Below are 12,227 nucleotides of genomic sequence, written 5' to 3'. Positions count from 1 at the left end.
AATGTTAAAGTGCCAATCCTTAATTTGTTCATAATAAAAATACATTATCGCACTGGCAATTTTGGAGAAAAATTTGCTTTCTGTAATTGCTTCTCTATATATTACTTCCCATTAGTACCATTGGGTGCCACAGTCCCGTCAAGCATTATTGTGATGAGGCACGCACAGGACCTTGCATGATGAATGTCGAAGAGGAAGCACCTAAAATACCAAGAAGAAGAGGAGGATGACTGCAGAAAAGAAGAGCCGGTGGTGGAGAGTGTGATAAACACATGTATATTCCACAAATCAAGATATCAGCTAACCTCCTCCTTTTCTTAGTTTTACAGATCTGTAGATAAAATACAGTGAAAGTGAGTATCTACAGTACATTGGGATGGATGGCAGGTATGCCATCCCACCAAGATACGCCTTGGTGGGGCGGCATGCCCCATACTTATACAGCACAGAGAGTTTGTCACTAGGAAACATTACCGGTCGTATAGAAACTGGCACAAGCTAATGACATCAAGGCAGGTATATTGATTTTATTTATTTATTTTTTTTTTCATTTATTTTATTTTATTTTTTATTGAGTTGAAATGGCTCACATTCATCGCTGTGCCTGTACTGGTAACTACTTTTAAACTAAGCTACTGTAGCTACCCTGTACTGCCACATTACTAATTGAATGTAAGCTATATAATTACTCCACCGACATACAATAGCCCATTAAAAACACTTCCATTTCAAAATATGGCATAAACATTTCTTTATTATTTTTTTTAATGTCATTTCCTCATTTTGGGGCATCCAGGCCTAGTTTTTGTTTCCTTTTTCTGATTTTCCCCGAAGTGTCTTAGTGACCATGTCTCTGTACAAACCGCTATACACATAAATTCGATTAAATTTAATATTTATAACAGGCAAAAAAATAACACGAGGGCCATGATAGCCAACCACCAAATTATGTAAACTATGTTACTTAGTTTGCAACAATATTTAATGGCGTGGAAGCTGCTGACAGGAAATTTGATATCTCTAGTGTATCATCAGGTTTGAATTAACCACCTTCAGGCAGCTGGGTGGCATGTTGCTATGTTTCTGAAACAAAGTGAGCAAAATTCATATTCATATAAAAGGCCATAGGAATCCATACATATGTATGTGTAAGCATGTGTATGTGTATACATCAAGTGTTTGTAATGTATGTTTGAATGAGCATGCGTGCATGTTCGTCTGTGTACACAATTGTAAGATCAGCGATAAGCAAGAAGTAGGTACTGTAAGTCAGCATGCAATTTAGATCATGATCACATAGTGCAAGAAAGCTAGATAAAGCGAGCTTGCCATTTAAGTTTAGTCACAGCGCTTAGAAAAAAGGTTTAATTTTCACAAACCTGCAGAAACTCAGAGCCTGAAATCCACAATCAGAGCCAAAGGTTCCTCTGTTCTGTTTTCCATATCTCAGCAGACCTGGCTGTAATGCTGGCTGTCTAGAGATTAAGTACTCAGTACTTAACTGTCATTTAGAGTTTTCAAGTTTCACTTTGAAAATACATACCAAATATGGTCATGCTTACTTGCATTGGGAGACTTATTTCTCGGAAAAGCCATGCTTTCCGGTAAAGCCGCTTTGAAAGTACTTTCATTTCAAATAGATAACCACAGCAAAGCACAGTCTTTGCCATTTCAGAACTGTGCAAGTTTGGTGTTCAGAAAAGCATTTGCATTTTAACAAACCCAGACCACCTTTCAAAACATTGTACAAGTTTGGTGCTCTTGCCAATACGCACATATGGACAATGAGCATATGGGCCAGACAAGTCATCACTCAACTCTTTAAACAAAATGTATCTCAGAAAGATATAAGTTATACTTTTTATTGAACCCCGTGGGGTAATTTGTCCTCTGCATTTGACCCATCCTAGTTACTTACAGGAGCAGTGGGCAGCCACAGTGCAGCGTCCGGGGACCAACTCCAGTTCTGAGGTCCTTGGTCAAGGACAACCGCAGGAGCGCACCTAACATGCATGTCTTTGAGTGTGGGAGAAAAGCGGAGTACCCGGAGTAAACCCACGCGAACACGGAGAGAACATGCAAACTCCACTCATAGCAACAAGCTATACCAAAAGTGACATAACCAACAAGGTCAACTGGCTAATGGCTGATTACAATGGCACTAAATATGTCTTGCATTAAATGTGTGCCATTAATGATTTTGAAAGAAATACCTCAAAATGATGAATGTTAAATGTTTTACATTAACCAGAAAACTACTACAATAAGCATCTATATTGATTATAAGCCAATACCCTAACTTTAGAAGAAATACCTTATTATTTAGGATATTGAAAATGATATCACTTTTAAGGATGTACAGTATAATAATAAAGCATCTATGAATGATTTTAAAAGAAATACCACAAAAGTCTGAATGCTAATTATTTCACGATAAAGGGTGAACCGGTAGAGCACTACATTAAGCATTGATTTATGTATCATAAGGCATTACCTTAGCATTACCTTACCATTGGAATATTACATAACGCATCTGTGAATGATTTATAAAGCAATATCTCAGCTTAAGGACAATGAAACTGAAAATGCTGTCACTTTACAGGATGCATGACACTGCACAGTACAGTAATATACTATGGAAAGTAATAGCTAATGTTTCATGAAGGAAAGTTCAACATATGTTATATCACTGGTATTACGGTGGAAAGTCATAAGATTTTGAATGAAAGCATAAGTAGTGCAGTCTGGGACATTACAAAGTTTATCGACTTCAGCACCTAATTTCATAAAGATTACGAAACATTATGTTGAAAAATTATTTTCTTGAAATAAAGGCGATGGCTGCATCAATTTCAACATTTTTTGTGCTAATTTGTTTTGTTATATAGGTAAGGGAAAATGTGCCAAGGCGTACTACAGGCACATTGAGAAAAGAACAAAAATGTGCAAAACAAGCAAAACACAAAACGGAGAAAGTACTTCAAGTGCAATATTTAAGAATAGTCATTTCTTCAGTCATTACAAATTCTGCTCGCTTCTCACTTGCCTTGCTCCCGCTATCTCGTTTGAGCTTTTACCTATCTAGGCTACTCTCTCTCTCCTCTTACTCATCAGTTCCAAATGGAACACACAGCTTTCATTGTTTGTGTGAGCAGGGACAGCACACAAATCGATTGCATGTCACACAGCTGACTTTAGCCTTATTCTGTCTGCATTTGCCGACCTAGCAGAGTTTTTTTTCCCCAGGAGTGACAGGTGTGTGGACAGATGCTGCAACCATGGCTGCTTTGGTGGCTACCGCATCTGTCTTCGACTTCATGTAATTTTCATGCAGATTGCATGCCAGGTCCATGATGAAGTCATTCATCAGTAATTTCAGTGCTTCCTCTGGTCCCGTTTGCTTGCGTTTTTGTCATCCTGTAGTCTATTCAGAGTAGTCTATTCAAAGTCACCGTTTCAGTGAAAAACTGAAAGTATGTTGGAGGCGTATTCTCCACGGAGTTAAACCCATCACTTCTATGATTACAATGCCTGTGATTATTTATCCCCACGCTGAAGTCAATAATCAACATAAATCATCTTCATCAAACAATTTCAGTTAATTCATTTTGTTATTATATTTGCTAAATTAGTCTCAATAGCGCTTGACCCAATAATTTCTATCAAAGCGTCAGTCATTCAGTTGCCTAATACCGTGCCGGAAGAGAGAGCAACCCATTCACACGTCAGCATGTTACCTAATTTCTGGCAAGAGGGTTTTGTAAAGAAAATGGCACAAAATGCCTGTATTAATTTAATGAGTCCATTTAAAAAAATTCTATCAATGCAGTTATTTTAAGCCCTGCTATTTAGGAAAAGTCATGGAAGGAGGAGTGTATTGCATTTGCGGCGTTGAAGTAATTTGCATTTTAAAGTCCATACATCTGAAGCCATCAACTTTGGCCTTTTCTAGTGTTAAAGTTTATCACTAAGTACCATTAGCTATTGTGCACAGCTGTGCAGCACACGTTTAATATGGTTAATTTGAATTGTTTCATGACATCATGTCATATGATGTTTCAAGTCACATGAGTTTCGTCACAGTTAGCTTAGCATTCTCCATAAGCATGTTTTTATATCACCCTTTATAACATTTGGCTTTTCGCCAGGTGACATTGTTGGTGATGGAAAATTTGGCATATGTTGCATGAAGAAGTTTTCATATCACTCTTTAGGAACCATGACATTTGCTTTTGTATGATTTGATGATATGCTATATGGAGCCTTTATGAGACAATTTGTTTCGGGCTGGGCATTGAGACTATGGTTAAAATTGAGATTTAGGATTAGAATTTAGGACCAGGAGATTATAGTTCATGGTGAGGATCATGATTTAGGCCTAGGATTAGCATTGTGGGATAGGGTTAGGGGGTGACAGAAGTTCAGGAGGTAGAGTGGCTTTTGACAATCAGACAGTTTGGGCGAAAAGTGTTGGAATGTCCTTGAGAAAGACACAACCCCTAATCGCTCCTGACAAGCTGTCTGGCACCTTGCATGGCTACCTTTCACCATTGGTGTGTGAGTGTATGTGTGAATGGGTGAATGTGAGCCATTAATTGTAAAGCACTTTGTGTTTCTATAGTTCCGGGAAAAAGCGCTATATAAATACAGTCCATTTACCATCTATAGTTTTGGGGTGACAGTTATGATTGGGGATAGGGTTTTGTGATTAGGATTATGTTGCTTGTCTTTTGACATCCCAATTTACACTGTTATGCAACACAAAAATCATTTCCACTTCTGTTGTAATTATTTAAATGTTAAAGTGCCAATCCTTAATTTGTTCATAATAAAAATACATTATCGCACTGGCAATTTTGGAGAAAAATTTGCTTTCTGTAATTGCTTCTCTATATATTACTTCCCATTAGTACCATTGGGTGCCACAGTCCCGTCAAGCATTATTGTGATGAGGCACGCACAGGACCTTGCATGATGAATGTCGAAGAGGAAGCACCTAAAATACCAAGAAGAAGAGGAGGATGACTGCAGAAAAGAAGAGCCGGTGGTGGAGAGTGTGATAAACACATGTATATTCCACAAATCAAGATATCAGCTAACCTCCTCCTTTTCTTAGTTTTACAGATCTGTAGATAAAATACAGTGAAAGTGAGTATCTACAGTACATTGGGATGGATGGCAGGTATGCCATCCCACCAAGATACGCCTTGGTGGGGCGGCATGCCCCATACTTATACAGCACAGAGAGTTTGTCACTAGGAAACATTACCGGTCGTATAGAAACTGGCACAAGCTAATGACATCAAGGCAGGTATATTGATTTTATTTATTTATTTTTTTTTTCATTTATTTTATTTTATTTTTTATTGAGTTGAAATGGCTCACATTCATCGCTGTGCCTGTACTGGTAACTACTTTTAAACTAAGCTACTGTAGCTACCCTGTACTGCCACATTACTAATTGAATGTAAGCTATATAATTACTCCACCGACATACAATAGCCCATTAAAAACACTTCCATTTCAAAATATGGCATAAACATTTCTTTATTATTTTTTTTAATGTCATTTCCTCATTTTGGGGCATCCAGGCCTAGTTTTTGTTTCCTTTTTCTGATTTTCCCCGAAGTGTCTTAGTGACCATGTCTCTGTACAAACCGCTATACACATAAATTCGATTAAATTTAATATTTATAACAGGCAAAAAAATAACACGAGGGCCATGATAGCCAACCACCAAATTATGTAAGCTATGTTACTTAGTTTGCAACAATATTTAATGGCGTGGAAGCTGCTGACAGGAAATTTGATATCTCTAGTGTATCATCAGGTTTGAATTAACCACCTTCAGGCAGCTGGGTGGCATGTTGCTATGTTTCTGAAACAAAGTGAGCAAAATTCATATTCATATAAAAGGCCATAGGAATCCATACATATGTATGTGTAAGCATGTGTATGTGTATACATCAAGTGTTTGTAATGTATGTTTGAATGAGCATGCGTGCATGTTCGTCTGTGTACACAATTGTAAGATCAGCGATAAGCAAGAAGTAGGTACTGTAAGTCAGCATGCAATTTAGATCATGATCACATAGTGCAAGAAAGCTAGATAAAGCGAGCTTGCCATTTAAGTTTAGTCACAGCGCTTAGAAAAAAGGTTTAATTTTCACAAACCTGCAGAAACTCAGAGCCTGAAATCCACAATCAGAGCCAAAGGTTCCTCTGTTCTGTTTTCCATATCTCAGCAGACCTGGCTGTAATGCTGGCTGTCTAGAGATTAAGTACTCAGTACTTAACTGTCATTTAGAGTTTTCAAGTTTCACTTTGAAAATACATACCAAATATGGTCATGCTTACTTGCATTGGGAGACTTATTTCTCGGAAAAGCCATGCTTTCCGGTAAAGCCGCTTTGAAAGTACTTTCATTTCAAATAGATAACCACAGCAAAGCACAGTCTTTGCCATTTCAGAACTGTGCAAGTTTGGTGTTCAGAAAAGCATTTGCATTTTAACAAACCCAGACCACCTTTCAAAACATTGTACAAGTTTGGTGCTCTTGCCAATACGCACATATGGACAATGAGCATATGGGCCAGACAAGTCATCACTCAACTCTTTAAACAAAATGTATCTCAGAAAGATATAAGTTATACTTTTTATTGAACCCTGTGGGGTAATTTGTCCTCTGCATTTGACCCATCCTAGTTACTTAGGAGCAGCGGGCAGCCACAGTGCAGCGCCCGGGGACCAACTCCAGTTCTGAGGTCAGTGCCTTGGTCAAGGGCAACTGCAGGAGCGCACCTAACATGCATGTCTTTGAGTGTGGGAGGAAACCGGAGTACCCGGAGTAAACCCACGCGAACATGGGGAGAACATGCAAACTCCACGCATAGCAACAAGCTATACCAAAAGTGACATAACCAACAAGGTCAACTGGCTAATGGCTGATTACAATGGCACTAAATATGTCTTGCATTAAATGTGTGCCATTAATGATTTTGAAAGAAATACCTCAAAATGATGAATGTTAAATGTTTTACATTAACCAGAAAACTACTACAATAAGCATCTATATTGATTATAAGCCAATACCCTAACTTTAGAAGAAATACCTTATTATTTAGGATATTGAAAATGATATCACTTTTAAGGATGTACAGTATAATAATAAAGCATCTATGAATGATTTTAAAAGAAATACCACAAAAGTCTGAATGCTAATTATTTCACGATAAAGGGTGAACCGGTAGAGCACTACATTAAGCATTGATTTATGTATCATAAGGCATTACCTTAGCATTACCTTACCATTGGAATATTACATAACGCATCTATGAATGATTTATAAAGCAATATCTCAGCTTAAGGACAATGAAACTGAAAATGCTGTCACTTTACAGGATGCATGACACTGCACAGTACAGTAATATACTATGGAAAGTAATAGCTAATGTTTCATGAAGGAAAGTTCAACATATGTTATATCACTGGTATTACGGTGGAAAGTCATATGATTTTGAATGAAAGCATAAGTAGTGCAGTCTGGGACATTACAAAGTTTATTGACTTCAGCACCTAATTTCATAAAGATTACGAAACATTATGTTGAAAAATTATTTTCTTGAAATAAAGGCGATGGCTGCATCAATTTCAACATTTTTTGTGCTAATTTGTTTTGTTATATAGGTAAGGGAAAATGTGCCAAGGCGTACTACAGGCACATTGAGAAAAGAACAAAAATGTGCAAAACAAGCAAAACACAAAACGGAGAAAGTACTTCAAGTGCAATATTTAAGAATAGTCATTTCTTCAGTCATTACAAATTCTGCTCGCTTCTCACTTGCCTTGCTCCCGCTATCTCGTTTGAGCTTTTCCTATCTAGGCTACTCTCTCTCTCCTCTTACTCATCAGTTCCAAATGGAACACACAGCTTTCATTGTTTGTGTGAGCAGGGACAGCACACAAATCGATTGCATGTCACACAGCTGACTTTAGCCTTATTCTGTCTGCATTTGCCGACCTAGCAGAGTTTTTTTTCCCCAGGAGTGACAGGTGTGTGGACAGATGCTGCAACCATGGCTGCTTTGGTGGCTACCGCATCTGTCTTCGACTTCATGTAATTTTCATGCAGATTGCATGCCAGGTCCATGATGAAGTCATTCATCAGTAATTTCAGTGCTTCCTCTGGTCCCGTTTGCTTGCGTTTTTGTCATCCTGTAGTCTATTCAGAGTAGTCTATTCAAAGTCACCGTTTCAGTGAAAAACTGAAAGTATGTTGGAGGCGTATTCTCCACGGAGTTAAACCCATCACTTCTATGATTACAATGCCTGTGATTATTTATCCCCACGCTGAAGTCAATAATCAACATAAATCATCTTCATCAAACAATTTCAGTTAATTCATTTTGTTATTATATTTGCTAAATTAGTCTCAATAGCGCTTGACCCAATAATTTCTATCAAAGCGTCAGTCATTCAGTTGCCTAATACCGTGCCGGAGGAGAGAGCAACCCATTCACACGTCAGCATGTTCCCTAATGTCTGGCAAGGGGGTTTTGTAAAGAAAATGGCACAAAATGCCTGTATTTATTTAATGAGTCAATTTTAAAAAATTCTATCAATGCAGTTATTTTAAGCCCTGCTATTTAGGAAAAGTCATGGAAGGAGGAGTGTATTGCATTTGCGGCGTTGAAGTAATTTGCATTTTAAAGTCCATACATCTGAAGCCATCAACTTTGGCCTTTTCTAGTGTTAAAGGTTATCACTAAGTACCATTAGCTATTGTGCACAGCTGTGCAGCACACGTTTAATATGGTTAATTTGAATTGTTTCATGACATCATGTCACATGATGTTTCAAGTCACATGAGTTTCGTCACAATTAGCTTAGCATTCTCCATAAGCATGTTTTTATATCACCCTTTATAACATTTGGCCTTTCGCCAGGTGACATTGTTGGTGATGGAAAATTTGGCATATGTTGCATGAAGAAGTTTTCATATCACTCTTTAGGAACCATGACATTTGCTTTTGTATGATTTGATGATATGCTATATGGAGCCTTTATGAGACAATTTGTTTCGGGCTGGGCATTGAGACTATGGTTAAAATTGAGATTTAGGATTAGAATTTAGGACCAGGAGATTATAGTTCATGGTGAGGATCATGATTTAACCCTAGGATTAGCATTGTGGGATAGGGTTAGGGGGTGGCAGAAGCTCAGGAGGTAGAGTGGCTTTTGACAATCAGACAGTTTAGGCGAAAAGTGTTGGAATGTCCTTGAGAAAGACACAACCCTTAATCGCTCCTGACAAGCTGTCTGGCACCTTGCATGGCTACCTTTCACCATTGGTGTGTGAGTGTATGTGTGAATGGGTGAATGTGAGCCATTAATTGTAAAGCACTTTGTGTTTCTATAGTTCCGGGAAAAAGCGCTATATAAATACAGTCCATTTACCATCTATAGTTTTGGGGTGACAGTTATGATTGGGGATAGGGTTTTGTGATTAGGATTAGATTGCTTGTCTTTTGACATCCCAATTTACACTGTTATGCAACACAAAAATCATTTCCACTTCTGTTGCAATTATTTAAATGTTGAAGTGCCAATCCTTAATTTGTTCATAATAAAAATACATTATCGCACTGGCATTTTTGGAGCAAAATTTGCTTTCTGTAATTGCTTCTCTATATATTACTTCCCATTGGGTGCCACAGTCCCGTCAAGCATTATTGTGATGAGGCACGCACAGGACCTTGCATGATGAATGTCGAAGAGGAAGCACCTAAAATACTAAGAAGAAGAGGAGGATGACTGCAGAAAAGAAGGGCCGGTGGTGGAGAGTGTGATAAACACATGTATATTCCACAAATCAAGATATCAGCTAACCTCCTCCTTTTCTTAGTTTTACAGATCTGTAGATAAAATACAGTGAAAGTGAGTATCTACAGTACATTGGGATGGATGGCAGGTATGCCATCCCACCAAGATACGCCTTGGTGGGGCGGCATGCCCCATACCTATACTGCACAGAGAGTTTGTCACTAGGAAACATTACCGGTCGTATAGAAACTGGCACAAGCTAATGACATCAAGGCAGGTATATTGATTTTATTTTTTTATTTTTTTATTTTTTTAAATTTTTTTTATTAAGTTGAAATGGCTCACATTCATCGCTGTGCCTGTACTGGTAATTACTTTTAAACTAAGCTACTGTAGCTACCCTGTACTGCCACATTTCTAAATGAATGTAAGCTAGCCATATAATTACTCCACCGACATACAATAGCCCATTAAAAACACTTCCATTTCAAAATATGGCATACACATTTCTTTATTATTTTTTTTAAATTTCATTTCCTCATTTTGGCCTAGTTTTTGTTTCCTTTTTCTGTTTTTCCACAAAGTGTCTTAGTGACCATGTCTCTGTACAAACCGCTATACACATAAATTTGATTAAATTTAATATTTATAACAGGAAAAAAAATAACACCACGATGAGGGCCATGATAGCCAACCACCAAATTATGTAAGCTATGTTACTTAGTTTGCAACAATATTTAATGGCGTGGAAGCTGCTGACAGGAAATTTGATATCTTTAGTGTATCATCAGGTTTGAATTAACCACCTTCAGGCAGCTGGGTGGTATGTTGCTATGTTTCTGAAACAAAGTGAGCAAAGTTCATATTCATATAAAAGGCCATAGGAATCCATACATATGTATTTGTAAGCATGTGTGTGTGTATACATCAAGTGTTTGTAATGTATGTTTGAATGAGCATGCGTGCATGTTCGTCTGTGTACACAGTTGTAAGATCAGCGATAAGCAAGAAGTAGGTACTGTAAGTCAGCATGCAGTTTAGATCATGAGCACATCATGAGTGCAAGAAAGTGAGATAAAGCGAGCTTGCCATTTAAGTTTAGTCACAGCGCTTAGAAAAAAAGTTTAATTTTCACAAACCTGCAGAAACTCAGAGCCTGAAATCCACAATCAGAGCCAAAGGTTCCTCTGTTCTGTTTTCCATATCTCAGCAGACCTGGCTGTAATGCTGGCTGTCTAGAGATTAAATACTCAGCACTTAACTGTCATTTTCAGTTTTCAAGTTTCATTTTGAAAATACATACCAAATATGGTCATGCTTACTTGCATTGCGAGACTTATTTCTCGGAAAAGCCATGCTTTCCGGTAAAGCCGCTTTGAAAGTACTTTCATTTCAAATTGATAACCACAGCAAAGCACAGTCTTTGCCATTTCAGAACTGTGCAAGTTTGGTGTCCAGAAAAGCATTTGCATTTTAACAAACCCAGACCACCTTTCAAAAGATTGTACAAGTTTGGTGCTCTTGCCAATACGCACATGTGGACAATGAGCATATGGGCCAGACAAGTCATCACTCAACTCTTTAAACAAAATGTATCTCATAAAGATATAAGTTATACTTTTTATTGAACCCTGTGGGGTAATTTGTCCTCTGCATTTGACCCATCCTAGTTACTTAGGAGCAGTGGGCAGCCACAGTGCAGCGCCCGGGGACCAACTCCAACAACTCCAACTCCAACACTGAGGACAGTGCCTTGGTCAGCCTTTGAGTGTGGGAGGAAACCGGAGTTCCCAGAGTAAACCCACGCGAACATGGGGAGAACATGCAAACTCCACGCATAGCAACAAGCTATGCCAAAAGTGACATAACCAACAAGGTCAACTGGCTAATGGCTGATTACAATGGCACTAAATATCTCTTGCATTAAATGTGTGCCATTAATGATTTTGAAAGAAATACCTCAAAATTATGAATGTTAAATGTTTTACATTAACCAGAAAACTACTACAATAAGCATCTATATTGATTATAAGTCAATACTTTAAACTTTAGAAGAAATACCTTATTATTTAGGATATTGAAAATGATATCACTTTTAAGGATGTACAGTATAATAATAAAGCATCTATGAATGATTTTAGAAATCATTAAAGAAAGAAAGAAATACCACAAGTCTGAATGCTAATTATTTCACGCTAAAGGGTGAACCAGTAGAGCACTACATTAAGCATCGATTTATGTATCATAAGGCATTACCTTAGCTTTAGAAATACTGAAACTGGTGTCACTCTAAAGGAAATACATTGGAATATTACATAACGCATCTATGAATGATTTATAAAGCAATATCTCAGCTTAAGGACAATGAAACTGAAAATGCTGTCACTTTACAGGATGCATGACAC

This window comes from Anguilla anguilla, chromosome 7 (assembly GCF_013347855.1).
Source record: "Anguilla anguilla isolate fAngAng1 chromosome 7, fAngAng1.pri, whole genome shotgun sequence".
NCBI lineage: Eukaryota > Metazoa > Chordata > Actinopteri > Anguilliformes > Anguillidae > Anguilla > Anguilla anguilla.
Note: the sequence above shows the minus strand (reverse complement) of the source record.